The sequence below is a fragment of the Salmo salar genome, chromosome ssa16 (assembly GCF_905237065.1).
Source record: "Salmo salar chromosome ssa16, Ssal_v3.1, whole genome shotgun sequence".
Classification (NCBI taxonomy): domain Eukaryota; kingdom Metazoa; phylum Chordata; class Actinopteri; order Salmoniformes; family Salmonidae; genus Salmo; species Salmo salar.
The window spans coordinates 42,508,046-42,523,942 of NC_059457.1; the positions used below are offsets into that span (position 1 = coordinate 42,508,046).

Consider the following 15,897-nt stretch of genomic DNA (forward strand, 5'->3'; position numbering starts at 1 on the left):
AACCGCTAGACTAACTGTCACCTTGGAGAGAATAACACTGCCTTTATTGAGCCCATTACACTAACAACAAAATCCTTCAGAAAGTGCCACACGTACTTTCCACCAACCTCTTCCACAATCCATGCGAAAAGTGGCCCAAATCTTAAATTTGATCTGCAAAGGCAGCCATAAATTATTTTGGTCAAAATTCAGAAAAATCGTAATCCAATGATCTCCTTACTATAAATTTAGAGGAATCTGGGGCGTTTTCCGCCCGGCCAAACTGAGCAATCGGGGGAGAAGGGCCTTGGTCAGGGAGGTGACAAAGAACCCGATGGTCACTCTGACAGAGCTCAAGAGTTCCTCTGTGGAGATGGGAGAACCTTCCAGAAGGACAACCATCTCTGCGGCACTCCACCAATCTGGCCTTTATGGTAGAGTGGCCAGATGGAAGCCACTCCTCAGTAAAAGGCACATGACAGCCCTCTTGGAGTTTGCCAAAATGCACCTAAAGACTCTCAGACCATGAGAAACCAGATTCTCTGATCTGCTGAAACCAAGATTGAACTCTTTGGCCTGAATGCCAAGCGTCACATCTGGAGGAAACCTGGCACCATTCCTACAGTGAAGCATGGTGGTGGCAGCATCATGCTGTGGGGATGTTTTTCAGCGGCAGGGACTGGGAGACTAGTCAAGATCGAGGGAAAGATGAACGGAGCAAAGTACAGAGAGATCCTTGATGAAAACCTGCTACAGAGCGCTCATGACCTCAGACGAAGGTTCACCTTCCAACAGGACAATGACCCTAAGCACACAGCCAAGACAACGCAGGGGTGGCTTGGGGACAAGTCTCTGAATGTCCTTGAGTGGCCCAGCCAGAGCCAGGACATGAATCCGATCAAACATCTCTGGAGAAACCTGAAAATAGCTGTGCAGTGACGCTCCCCATCCAACCTGACAGAGCTTGACAGGATCTGCAGAGAAGAATGAGAGAAACTCCCCAAATACAGGTGTGCCAAGCTTGTAGCGTCCTACCCAAGAAGACTCGAGGATGTAATTGCTGCCAAAGTTGCTTCAACAAAGTACTGAGTAAAGGGTCTGAATACTTATGTAAATGTGATATTTATTTATTTTATACATTTGCTAAAATTAAAAATATAAAAAAACATTTGCTTAGTCATTATGGGGTATTGTGTGTAGATTGAGGGGGGGGGAACAATACATTTTAGAATAAGGCTGTAACGTAACAAAATGTTGAAAAAGTCAAGGGTCTGAATACTTTCCGAATGCACTGTATATTTACTATAATTTGTTCATGTGTTTCACCTAACCTCATGACCAAAAACACACATTGCTCAAAACGTCATAACCCTCTGAAGTCTTCAGTGGTGTTATGTGGACTGTGTCAAGTGCATTCCATAGGAAGTGCACCCCTATTGATAAAACTAACACAAATGTATGGTTGTATTGGACATGTTTCCGTTTCACTCTCTGGATTATTCCGACTGTGTATCTCTCTTAGTTGGGCAGGATATCAACCCAGATAACATGGTCTTTAACCCATTAGATAATAATGAAGCCAACAATAGATATAATGATTGATTCAAACTTCCTGAAATTGACCAGAAATAAGTCTATCACTTGCGATTAATATAATGTTAAGAAATTTAACAACCTTTATAGCAGTTTATCTGATTCCAAGAAATGCTTATTTCCTACCTTTCATGTGAACTTTCGCAGTCTTTCTAAAAATCTCCATTGTTGCCCTTTCAGAAACATGGTTGACTGAAGAGACAACCATGCTTTATGACATGTCTCCTTATAATGCTGTTCACCAGTGTAGAACATCAGGAGTGGGAGGATGAGTGTCCATTTTTGTTCATAAATGTTTTCAATTCTTTGTAAAAAAGGACCTCACACTTACATCTGAAAACAAAGTATAAGAACAAATTTACTCACCTACTTTGGATATCCCCAAAAATATATTTGACTAACAAATTCCAAGAAACCTTAAATAATATAAAGTAGTTGGAAAATCCTTAATCAACAGTTGAATAAGACAAAAGGCACCTACTACTATCCCATCTCTATTTTTGGAAATAAGACCTATAGTGATCCTGATGATATTTAATGTGAATTTAATAACTTTTTTGTGAATGTGGGTTCATCTCTGTCAAAGAAAATTAGCAAAACTGATGGAAATGGGGCCTCCCGAGTGGCGCAGTGGTCTAAGGCACTGCATTGCAATGCTAGCTGTGCCACTAGAGATTCTGGGTTAGAGTCCAGGCTCTGTCGCACAATTGGCACAGCGTTGTCCGGGTTAGGGGAGGGTTTGGCAGGTAGGGATGTCCTTGTCCCATCGTGCATTATCGACTCTTGTTGCGGGCCGGGCGCAGTGCACGCTGACACGGTCGCCAGGTGTACGGTGTTTCCTCCGACACATTGCTGTGGCTGGCTTCCGGGTTAAGTGGGCATTGTGTCAAGAAGAAGTGCAGCTTGGTTGGGTTGTGTTTCGGAGGACGCACAGCTCTTGACCTTCGTCACTCGCGAGTCAGTACGGGAGTTGCAGTGATGAGACAAGACTGTAACTACCAATTAGATACCACGCAAATTGGGGAGAAAAAGGGGTAAAAAAATACAAAAATAAAAACAAAAATAAAATACTCATGGAAGTCCCTTGGATTATATTAAGGGACAATTCCCTTCTCTGCTCAGTTTGACCCTCCTGATGTAATGGAGGTGATGGAGGTAATTGGTAACTTAAAGATATCAGCAGCAGGTCATGATGAGAGTGGTGCCTCTTTGGAGAAATCAGTGTCTTCCTTGATTACTGAGCCTCTAATGTATATCTTCACCAAATCTATGGTATTGTTCCTAAAGATTTTAAAATTGCCAAAGTTATCCCCATCTATAAAACTGGGGATCCAAGATCTTTTACAAATTATCGGCCAATATCTGTACTACCGTGTTTTTCTAAAATCCTAGAAAAATTGGTGTATAAGAGAATGTTGAAACATTTAAATCAACACTGCATTCTATATGAGCACCAATATGGTTTTCGTAAAAACTACTCCACAGATATGGCTCTTTTGCAACTTCTGTATAAAATATTTACAGCCCTTAACAATGAATACGCTCTTGGCATCTTTTTACATGTATCCAAAGCGTTTGAAACGGTTGATCATGAAATATGACTTTCGAAATTGCATTATTACGCATTTCATGATTATACATACATAATTTATTATAGATAACCATTTGTTTATGCAAACGAGTGTGCATCTACCTGGGCCAAGATATCCTGCGGCGTGCCACAGGGTTTGATAATTGGACCTTTGTTATTCCTAATCTATTTCAATGACCTTGCTGCTGTGTCTTCTACCATACTTCCCATTCTCTTTGCTGAGGATACCAATTTGATTTTATCACACAAGAATTTTGATTCACTAATTAATGAAGCCAACTCAGGCATGGCCACATTTTCTGAATGGTTCCAGATAAACAAATTATCTTTAAATGTAAAAAAAAAATCAAACTTTACTGTTTTCACTAGTAAGAAATATTGTAAATATATTGTGTTGTTTCCTCCAAATAGCTTAACTCGTACACACTCACATGCACACACACATTTAAACAAAATCGTGATTACTGATCAATACACTTATAATTAGTACGTTTTATTATTTGTTTTAACAAACCTTTTGTATTTATGTATTGTATATTGGGCTTCCAACAACACTGTTTTTTTTAAAAATGTATTTGTTTTTATCTGTATTGTTGTTTTTCACTTGTTTTCTTTGGCAAATAAATTAAATTCTCCACATTTAATTTTCCCCATAAGGGATTTTAGAAACACTTAGGGGCGACAGGTAGCCTAGTGGTTAGAGCACTGGGCCAGTAACCAGAAGGTTGCTAGATCGAGTCCCCGAGCTGACAAGGTAAAAATCTGTTCTGCCCCGGACCAAGGCAGTTAACCCACTCTTCTTAGGCCGTCATTGTAAAAAGTTGGCCCAGCATCGTTTGGCTGGGGTAGGATGTCATTGCAAATAAGAATTTGTTCTTAACTGACTTGCCTACTTAAATAAAAAAAAATAAGGGCTTGTAATAAAGTCTGTGTGAGCTGGTGTGAAGGAGTCAGGTGCAGGAGAGCAGATATGAGTAAAAAATGTATTTACTCAAAATACAACGCAAAAATGCAAGCCCACAATAACAGACTGTATTACATACAAACAATTACTCACAAACAAACATGGGGGAACAGAGGTTTAAATAATGAACAAGTAGTTGGGGAATTGAAACCAGGTGTGTAAGACAAAACAAATGGAAAATGAAAAGTGGATCAGCGATGGCTAGAAGGCCGGTGACGCCGAATGAACAAGGAGAGGGACCGACTTCGGCGAAAGTGATGACAGGGCTCTGTTTTGTGGAGGCTTGTTCTGATAACCATGTAAATCTTTCTAGGACAAGGTGATTATTATAAATATATTCACCCCCAAAAATGAAATGCAAATTAGGTGCTAATGTGGCTATCATAAAGAACTACAAATGACATGATGATCTGGACGAGACTGCCGAATTGAGGCAAAAGTAAGAATCTCTGGATTAACTATCTAATGTTAGATAAATGTAGTAATGAATAAATTGGCTACATTTGTTTAAATTGACAATTCTGTGAACTGTCTTGTGCAAGTTTAAATGTATGCAATACCTGTTAGCAATGGTGGCAACTAGAGATATCTGGCACGGTTTTGAGTTTTGCATGATGTCTACATCAATTAGCATTGACCACTAGATTTTATGGGTATTATGACATCTCCACTGTGGGGCTCTATAACAAGCGCAAATAAACTCCTTGATGGACACCTACACATGTGAAGCTGTGTTGTTATCCAGGCAGAGACATGCAAGGATAGCCCTGGATGACTGGCACTCTGACTTGCAATTCAACTGAAATGGCAGTTGTCCACACAAAATACATGTCAATGTTCTCAAAAATTTTATAAAAAGCTGTTGCGCAGCAACTCACTGCCTTCCTGAAGACAAACAATGTATACAAAATGCTTCAGTCTGGTTTTAGACCCCATCATAGCACTGAGACTGCACTTGTGAAGGTGGTAAATGATCTTTTAATGGCATCAGACCGAGGCTCTGCATCTGTCCTCGTGCTCCTAGACCTTAGTGCTGCTTTTGATCCTATCGATCATCACATTCTTTTGGAGAGATTGGAAACCCAAATTGGTCTACACGGACAAGTCCTGGCTTGGTTTAGATCTTATCTGTCGGAAAGATATCAGTTTGTCTCTGTGGATGGTTTGTCCTCTGACAAATCAACTGTAAATTTCGGTGTACCTCAAAGTTCCATTTTAGGACCACTATTGTTTTCACTATATATTCTACCTCTTGGGGATGTTATTCGAAAACATAATGTTAACTTTCACTGCTATGCGGATGACACACAGCTGTACATTTCAATGAAACATGGTGAAGCCCCAAAATTGCCCTCGCTGGAAGCCTGTGTTTCAGACATAAGGAAGTGGATGGCTGCAAACTTTCTACTTTTAAACTTGGACAAAACAGAGATGCTTGTTCTAGGTCCCAAGTAACAAAGAGATCTTCTGTTGAATCTGACAATTAATCGTGATGGTTGTACAGTCGTCTGAAATAAAACTGTGAAGGACCTCGGCGTTACTCTGGACCCTGATCTCTCTTTTGACAAACATATCAAGACTGTTTCAAGGACAGCTTTTTTCCATCTACGTAACATTGCAAAAATCAGAAATTTTCTGTCCAAAAAGTATGCAGAAATATTAATCCATGCTTTTGTTACTTCTAGGTCAGACTACTGCAATGCTCTACTTTCCGGATACCCGGATAAAGCACTAAATAAACTTCAGTTAGTGCTAAATACGGCTACTAGAATCCTGACTAGAACCCCAAATTTGTATCATATTACTCCAGTGCTAGCCTCCCTACACTGGCTTCCTGTTAAGGCAAGGGCTGATTTCAAGGTTTTACTACTAACCTACAAAGCATTACATGGGCTTGCTCCTACCCGTCTTTCCGATTTGGTCTACACGTACGCTACGGTCACAAGACGCAGGCCTCCTAATTGTCCCTAGAATTTCTAAGCAAACAGCTGGAGGCAGGGCTTTCTCCTATAGAGCTCAATTTTTATGGAATGGTCTGCCTACCCATGTGAGAGACGCAGACTCGGTCTCAACCTTTATGTCTTTATTGAAGACTCATCTCTTCAGTAGGTCCTATGATTGAGTGTAGTCTGGCCCAGGAGTGTGAAGGTGAACGGAAAGGCACTGGAGCAACGAACCGCCCTTGCTGTCTCTGCCTGGCCGGTTCCCCTCTCTCCACTGGGATTCTCTGCCTCTAACACTATTACAGGGGCCGAGTCACTGGCTTACTGGTGCTCCTCTATGCCGTCCCTAGGAGGGGTGCGTCACTTGAGTGGGTTGAGTCACTGACGTGGTCTTTCTGTCTGGGTTGGCGCCCCCCTTCTTGGGTTGTGCCGTGGCGGAGATCTTTGTGGGCTATACTCTGCCTTGTCTCAGGATGGTAAGTTGGTGGCTGAAGATATCCCTCTAGTGGTGTGGGGGCTGTGCTTTGGCAAAGTGGGTGGGGTTATATCCTGCCTGTTTGGCCCTGTCCGGGTGTATCATCAGATGGGGCCACAGTGTCTCCTGACCCCTCCTATCTCAGCCTCCAGTATTTATGCTGAAAGTAGTTTATGTATCGAGGGGCTAGGGTCAGTCTGTTACATCTGGAGTATTTCTCCTGTCTTATCCGGTGTCCTGTGTGAATTTAAGTATGCTCTCTCTAATTCTCTCTTTCTTTCGGAGGACCTGAGCCCTAGGACCATGCCTCAGGACTACCTGGCATGATGACTCCTTGCGGTCCCCAGTCCACCTGGCCGTGCTGCTGCTCCAGTTTCAACTGTTCTGCCTGCGGCTATGGAACCCTGACCTGTTTATCGGACGTGCTACCTGTCCCAGACCTGCTGTTTTCAACTCTCTGGAGACAGCAGGAGCGGTAGAGATACTCTCAATGATCGGCTATGAATAGCCAACTGACATTTACTCCTGAGGTGCTGACCTGTTGCACCCTCGACAACTACTGTGATTATTATTATTTGACCATGCTGGTCATTTATGAACATTTTGGCCATGTTCTGTTATAATCTCCACCCAGCACAGCCAGAAGAGGACTGGCCACCCCTCATAGCCTGGTTCCTCTCTAGGTTTCTTCCTAGGTTTTGGCCTTTCTAGGGAGTTTTTCCTAGCCACCGTGCTTCTACACCTGCATTGCTTGCTGTTTGGGGTTTTAGGCTGGGTTTCTGTACAGCACTTTGAGATATCAGCTGATCTAAGAAAGGCTATATAAATAAACTTGATTTGATGTCATTGGTGGACAAATGACATGGCTCTTCACACAGCAAGGGTTTCCACTAGTTACCACAGCCACAGTTAAAATTGGCTATATTGTACTAACTCATAAAAACAAAAATGAGCTTTAAGGTTAGCAGTGTGGTTAAGGTTAGGTTTAAAATCAGATTAAGAAGATAAATTGTAATAATAGGCGGGGTTTCTTACTTTGTGGCTGTGGTAACTAGTGACAACTCACAGTAAGACCCTGACCAAGGCTCCATTCCACCTACAGTATGTCACTATCAGCCGGCCGGGATTCCCCCATGTCTCAGACTAAAAGAGTGATGTAGTGATTTTCTTATTTTTTTGGCAGGAGAAAAAGAAAATGCTTCCATGCCAGGAAGACACTTAGGAATGTGGGTTTTGGCAAAGTAACAGCTGAAAACAAGGAAACTCACAACACTTCCCCATTAAAATGTCTAAGGAAACTACCCCACAACCAGACACGATTAGGACACGCAGGTTGAAATATCAAAAAAAACTCTGAACCAATTATATTAATTTGGAGACAGGTCGAAAAGCATTAAACAATTATGGCAATTTAGCTAGCTAGCTTGCTGTTGCTAGCTAATTTGTGCTGGGATATAGACATTGAGTTGTTATTTTACCTGAAATGCACAAGGTCCTCTTCTTCGACAATTAATCCACAGATGAGAAAGGAATTCGGTTTACCATTTTGTCATCTCTCCTCCTTCCTCAGGCTTCTTTTTTACTTCTTTGGACTTTATGTGGCTGTTGGCAACCAACTTTACATTGCATTACTACAAAGGACTGGAGTGTGGATGTCAGTTAACCTTTCAATCACCCATGTGGGTATATGCTCCTAAAGACCAACGAGGAGATGGGAGAGGCCGGACTTGCAGAGTGTTGAGCGTCACAAATAGAAATATGTTCTATTTTAGCGCCTGGCCACGCAGACGCTCGCTGAGGCGCCCATTGTGGTCAGCATTTTACATTAGGAACTCGAAATTAAGCATATACGAGTATCTATTTCTTTGTTAATCGCTCAACACAGAATAGCTTTGTTTAATTGTATTCTTTATACTATAAAATAATATAAAATAATGCCACTGAATTATAAGCAAATCTTGTTTGCTTAATGAACTAGTGTATCCCACAGCCATTTGGCATAGCCACATCAGGACAACTCAGAGTATGCTATTCTTTTCTTCTGAAATAGACTACATTTTCTTCATATCATGCTTCTTTAGACCAGTCTAAAATAAATTATGGATTTATTGTCAAGGTGTAGGCTATATTACATGGATTTATTAGACATGGATTTATGTGTGGAAGCCAGGAGATGCTTAATTAACGGTCAATTACCGTGAGTCCGACAGTTATTTGCTTGACAATCACCGGCTGACGAAATTTCGTGACCACCACAGCCCTACTTCCGACCACAACCACACAACTGCTGACCACAACCACACAACTTCTGAACACAACCACACAGCTGCTTACCACATCTAGTGACCACAACCACACAACTTCTGAACACAACCACATCTAGTGACCACAACCACACAACTTCTGACCACAACCACAAAGCTTCTGTACACAACCACACAGCTGTTTACCACATCTAGTAACCACAACCACATAACTTTCGACCACACAACTACTGACCAACTCAACTGCTGACCACAACCACACAACCTCTGACCAGATAGTGACCACAACACAACATCTGACAACAACCAAACAACTGCTTACCACATCTAGTGACCACAACCACACAACAACTGACCACAACACAACTACAGACCACAACATCTGACCACAACCACAGAACTTCTGACCACATTGAGTGAACACAACCATACAACTTCTGACCACACAACTTCTGACCACATCGAGTGGCCACAACAACAACTTATGACCAAAACCACACAACTTCTGCCCACAACCACACAACTTCTGACTACATCGAGTGACCACAACAACTTATGACCATAACCACACAAGTACTGACCACAACTATTGATCACTAAATACCACAAATACTGACCACAACTACTGACCAAGCAACAGACACCAAACCAACTTTCACATGTTCAGGCTATCCTAACTTGAAATTCTTCTTTTTTTTTTAAATCAACTATAACTATGTTATTTTGTATACATTTCAATAAAATAACCCCCCAACAGTAACTCTTGAACTGTTCAAGCTAGATACAGCAAACCAACTTTAACCAGTCACCAGAAATACTACTGCAGACATTACCACTACTATAACGTTTTACTTAGATACTTTCATATTTAAAGCAAAAAAGTTTCAAAGTTAAATATTTTAAACTTCTACCACTACAACAAAAATACTTTTAAAGAGCTCTAGCAAGCCCCACAGCTTCACTTGTAAAGTTAATCTAGTTATTATTATAATTTTTGGTTGGGTGTTTATAATTTGTCCTATTTCACACAAGTAGAACGGTAATTTCACTGTAGAGATATAGGTAGATAGCCTAGCACTTAAGAGCAGTGGGCCAGTAACCGAAAGGTCGCGGATTCAAATCCCCAAGCCGACTAGGTAAAAGAAAATCTGTCCATGTGCCCTTGAGCAAGGTACTTAACACTAATTCCTGTAAATTGCCCTGGATAAGAGTGTCTGCTAAATGACTAAAATGTAAATGTGAGATTGGACAGTATCAATATTTTTACACGTCATTTCTAGAGTTGTCACAATAGCTACAACTGATATAAACTCAACCACATTGAGATATTTACGTGTCTATAAAAACACAACATTTCGACAGCAAACATAAGACCCTGGTTTTTCCCATATCTTGCCTGTGTTTTCATAAACAAGTAAGCTGTTAGGTGAGTGTACTTTCACTGTGCCTGGAAAGAGACAGTCGAAGAGAACTATTGGATGAACCATAGCTTAAAGACATAGATTAGTTGCCAGTTTAAACTGGTTTAAGATACTGTAATGTAATGACAAGGATGAAGACGTTCTCGCTGTTCTACAAATTGCCCTTGTTTTAATACTTTTTCATAAAATGTCTGCAGATTGATGCTGGGAATGTTGTCAGCAAAAATATATAATATATATAATTCCAGAATTTGTGTCATGTGTTAAGTGGAAATACTGAATAATTCTGTTATAACACCGAATTTACAGTTGAAGTCGGAAGATTACATACACTTTGGTTGGAGTCATTAAAACTAGTTTTACAAATTTCTTGTTAATAACAAACTATAGTTTTGGCAAGTCGGTTAGGACATCTACTTTGTGCATGACACAAGTCATTTTTCCAACAATTGTTTACAGTCAGATTATTTCACTTATAATTCACTGTATCACAATTCCAGTGGGTCAGAAGTTTACATACACTAAGTTGACTGGGCCTTTAAACAGCTTGGAAAATTCCAGAAAATTATGTCATGGCTTTAGAAGCTTCTAATAGGCTAATTGACATAATTTGAGTCAACTGGAGGTGTACCTGTGGATGTATTTCAAGGCTTACCTTCAAACTCAGTGCCTATTTGCTTCACCCAACTTATTGTGGGAAGCTTGTGGAAGGCTACCCAAAATGTTTGACCCAAGCTAAACAATTTAAAGGCAATGCTACCAAATACTAATTGAGTGTATGTAAACTTCTGACCCACTGGGAATGTGAAATACAAGCTGAAATAAATACATATTCTCTACTATTATTCTGACATTTCACATTCTTAAAATAAAGTGGTGATCCTAACTGACCTAAAACAGGGAATTTTTACTAGGATTAAATGTCAGCAATTGTGAAAAACTGAGTTTAAATGTATTTGGCTAAGGTGCATGTAAACTTCCGACATCAACTGTATATTGAGCATTCAAGACACAATGTGCAGAAATAAAGGGAGAAGCCAGGAATATTTTCCATAATGGAAAGATCAGCTGACTCCTCGGCTTTCTAGAAAACGCCATTATCTCTAAACTACACTATTTTCAAATCATAAACTCAGCAAAAAAAGAAATGTCCCTTTTTCCAGGACCCTGTCTTTCAAAGATAATTGGTAAAAATCCAAATAACTTCACAGATCCTCATTATAAAGGGTTTAAACACTGTTTCCCATGCTTGTTCAATGAACCATAAACAATTCATGAACATGCACCTGTGGAACGGTCGATAAGACTTACAGACGGTAGGCAATTAAGGGCACAGTTATGAAAATGGAGGCCTTTCAACGGACTCTGAAAAACGTCCAAAGAAAGATGCCCAGGGTCCCTGCTCATCTGCGTGAACGTGCCTTAGGCATGCTGCAAGGAGGCATGAGGACTGCAGATGTGGCCAGGGCAATAAATTGCAATGTCCGTACAGAGGCTTGTACTCTGGAGCGGGATCGATTTGGAGGTGGAGGGTCCGTCATGGTCTGGGGCGGTGTGTCACAGCATCATCGGACTGAGCTTGTTGTCATTGCAGGCAATCTCAACGCTGTGCGTTACAGGGAAGACATCCTCCTCCCTCATGTGGTACCCTTCCTGCAGGCTCATTTTGACATGACCCTCCAGCATGACAATGCCACCAGCCATACTGCTCGTTCTGTGCGTGATTTCCTGCAAGACAGGAATGTCAATGTTCTGCCATGGCCAGTGAAGAGCCCGGATCTCAATCCCATTGAGCACATCTGAGACCTGTTGGATCGGAGGGTGAGGGCTAGGGCCATTCCCCCCAGAAATGTCCGGGAACTTGCAGGTGCCTTGGTGGAAGAGTGGGGTAACATCTCACAGCAAGTATTGGTAAATCTGGTGCAGTCCATGAGGAGGAGATGCACTGCAGTACTTAATGCAGCTGGTGGCCACACCATCTACTGACTGTTACTTTTGATTTTGACCCCTTCTTTGTTCAGGGACACATTATTCCATTTCTGTTAGTCACATGTATGTGGAATTTGTTCAGTTTATGTCTCAGTTGATGAATCTTGTTATGGTCATACAAATATTTACACATGTTAAGTTTGCTGATGTCACGTCCTGACCATAGAAAGCCTTTATTTTCTATGGTAGAGTAGGTCAGGGCGTGACTAGAGGTTTGTTCTAGTTTATATTTTCTATGTGGGGTTCTAGCTTTATTTTCTATGTTGGTGATTTGTATGATTCCCAATTAGAGGCAGCTGGTTATCGTTGTCTCTAATTGGGGATCATACTTAAGTAGCATTTTCTCCACCTGTGGGTTATGGGGTATTGTTCGTTTATGTGTAGTTGCATTGTCGTCACGTTTCGTTTATTCTTTATTGTTTTTGTATATTGATAAGTTTCACTTTCTAATAAAAGATGTGGAACGCTACTCACGCTGCGCCTTGGTCCGTCTATTCCAACGAATGTGACAGAATACCCCATCAACAAAGGACCAAGCTGCGTGTTCACCAGGTGAAGGAGTCCTGGACTTGGGAGGAGATCTTGGACGGTAAGGGATCCTGGAGTTGGGAGGAAATCCTGGCTGGAAAAGATCGCCTTCCATGGGAGCAGACGGAAGCAGCGAGGGAGCAGCAATGACGACACCGGGGTTCGCGACCACGAGGGAAGCCCGAGAGGCAGCCCCCCCGATATTTTTGGGGGGGGCATACGGGGTGGTTGGCGGAGCCAGGTTTCAGACTAGCGCCAACTCCCCGCAGTCACTTTAAGGAGCGTGTGACCGTTCAGGCACCATGTTATGCGGTGATACGCACTGTGTCTCCAGTGCGCATTCACAGCCCGGTGCGCTCGGTGCCAGCTCCTTGCACTTGCCGTGCGAAAGTGAGCATCCAGCCAGGACGGGTTGTGCCGGCTCAGCGCTCCTGGTCTCCAGTACGCCTCCTCGGTCCAGGATATCCTTCGCCGGCTCTACGCACTGTGTCCCCAGTGCGCCTTCACAGCCCAGTGCGTCCTGTGCCAGCGCCCCGCACTTGCCGGGCTAAAGTGAGCATCCAGCCAGGATGGGTTGTGCCAGCTCTACGCTCCAGACCTCCAGTGCGCCTCCACGGTCCAGTATATCTTGCACTGGTTCTACGCACCAGGTCTCCAGTGCGCCTCCACAGCCCAGTACGTCCTGTGCCTGCTCCTCGCACTCTCCCTGAAGTGCGTTACAGGGAAGACATCCTCCTCCCTCATGTGGTACCCTTCCTGCAGGCTCATCCTGACATGACCCTCCAGCATGACAATGCCACCAGCCATACTGCTCATTCTGTGCGTGATTTCCTGCAAGACAGGAATGTCAGTGTTCTGCCATGGCCAGTGAAGAGCCCGGATCTCAATCCCATTGAGCACATCTGACATCAGTCAGGTACGTCCTGTGCCTGCTCCCCGCACTCGCCCTGAGGTGCGTGTCACCAGTCTGGTGCCACCTGTCCTGGCTCCACGCACCAGGCCTCCAGTGCGCCTTCACAGTCCAGAGCTACCGGCGACAGTTCCCAGTCCAGAGCTTCCGGCGACAGTTCCCAGTCCAGAGCTTCCGGCGACAGTTCCCAGTCCAGAGCTTCTGGCGACAGTACCCAGTCCAGAGCTTCCGGCGACAGTACCCAGTCCAGAGCTTCCGGCGACAGTTCCCAGTCCTGAGCTTCCGGCGACGTTTCACAGCCCGGAACCTCCAACGACGGTCCACGGTCCGGAGCCTCCTGAGACGGTCCACGGTCCGGAACCTCCTGAGACGGTCCACGGTCCGGAGCCTCCATTGACGGCCCACGGTCCGGAACCTCCAGAGACGGCCAGCGGTCCGGGGCCCCCAGAGACGGCCCGCGGTCCGGGGCCTCCAGAGACAGCCCGCGGTACGGGACCTCCAGAGACGGCCCGCGGTCCGGGGCCTCCAGAGACGGCCAGCGGTCCGGAGCCTCCTGAGACGGTCAACGATCTGGAACCTCCAGCTCCATGGCCAGAGCCTTCTCCTGTGCTGGTGCCCAGTCCAGGCACAGCGTCCAGTCCAGCTCCATGGCAGGAGCTCTCCTCTGCGTTGATGCCCAGTCCAGACACGGCGTCCAGTCCCGCTCCATGGCAGGAGTCTTCTTCTGCACCGAGCTCCAGTCCAGGTACAGTGTTCAGCCTGGGTCCATGGCTGGATCCGCGGGATGAGCGGGTTCTTCGGCCCGCACCAGAGCCACCACCAAAGATGGTGGATCCGAAAGCTGAGCGGGTTCTTTGCCCCGCACCAGAGCCACCCCCGATGCTGGTGGATCCGCGGGATGAGCGGATACTTCGTCCCGCTCCAGAGCCGCCCCCAATGCTGGCGGATGAGCAGGTACTTCGCCCTGCACCAGAGCCGCCACCGACACTTGACACCCCCCCAACCCTCCCTTTTTGTTTCAGGTTTTGCGGTTGGAGTCCGCACCTTTTTTTGGGGGGGGGTACTGTCACGTCCTGACCATAGAAAGCCTTTATTTTCTATGGTAGATTAGGTCAGGGCGTGACTAGGGGTTTGTTCTAGTTTATATTTTCTATGTGGGGTTCTAGCTTTATTTTCTATGTTGGTGATTTATATGATTCCCAATTAGAGGCAGCTGGTTATCGTTGTCTCTAATTGAGGATCATACTTAAGTAGCATTTTTTCCACCTGTGGGTTATGGGGTATTGTTTGTTTATGTGTAGTTGCATTGTCGTCACGTTTTGTTTATTGTTTTTGTATATTGATAAGTTTCACTTTCTAATAAAAGATGTGGAACGCTACTCACGCTGCGCCTTGGTCCGTCTATTCCAACGAAAATGACAGCTGAAAATAAACGTAGTTGACAGTGAGGACATTTATTTTTTTGCTGAGTTTATAATAAATGGCACATGTAAAACCATCAGTACCTGCTTGTTTCCTACTCACAATTTTAGTTACACTACAAAAGCGCTCCCTTGGTGAGCCCAGCTTGGACTCTGAGCACATTCCAAACATCATTTCCTGTATACAACAACAGTGGCCAGCAGTAACGTAAACTCTGCCTTAACAAGGCATGTTATTCATTAGACTGCATTTATTATGCAAAGACATTGGGGTTTTAAGACCTGAACTTGATCACCTACCATACGTTTATAATCCACAGAGGTCCAATTACTGAGCAAATCCCCCTTTTCTTAAAAAGGCCTCATTGTAGGCAAATAAGGAAAATGTGCCGTTTAAGATGAGGGAGAACGATTTTGTTTTTTTCATGAGCATGGACTTATTTCTATTACAGCATAATAAATGACTCCCATTCATATTCTATTCACCCAGTTCAACGTAACATAAATAGGTTTAGGCTACTACATGATACTAGAATATTCCCATCATGAGGTTTCTACAACCTAGTCTACAAATAAAATTTTCAACATAGGTGCACACAGGTTGAGAGAAGAAATGTAGGTGACAGTGACACATGGACAGAGAGTGACACATTCAATACAGCCTTGCACACTCTCGCCTGCATCTAGCTGATCAAGGGTGTGATCATTAGTCCAACAGAAACATTTTTCAACAGAATTGGCAGAATGACTTACACCTCTAATCAGGCGTAAAAACAGTTCACTTTCATAGCAGCTACGTTGTATTCCTTCTATGCTCTC

The 15,897-nt window shown here is 43.6% G+C and overlaps 1 protein-coding gene across 4 annotated transcripts in view; it reads right to left on the bottom strand.

The window, feature by feature from the left end:
* The window catches only part of arid3a (AT-rich interactive domain 3A), a 59,411-nt gene that overhangs the window by 40,699 nt on the left and 2,815 nt on the right, over nt 1-15,897 (bottom strand). Inside the window, exon 2 of one of the 4 annotated variants that reach the window (XM_014149310.2) lies at nt 15,042-15,079. The exons of 1 other annotated variant lie outside the window; for it this stretch is intronic. The gene's annotated coding sequence lies outside the window, so the exon portion shown is untranslated. Of the gene's footprint in view, nt 1-1,698; nt 1,882-8,023; nt 8,445-15,041; nt 15,080-15,897 lie in introns of those variants that run through there. 2 more of the 4 variants (XM_014149312.2, XM_014149311.2) reach the window with 2 other exon arrangements.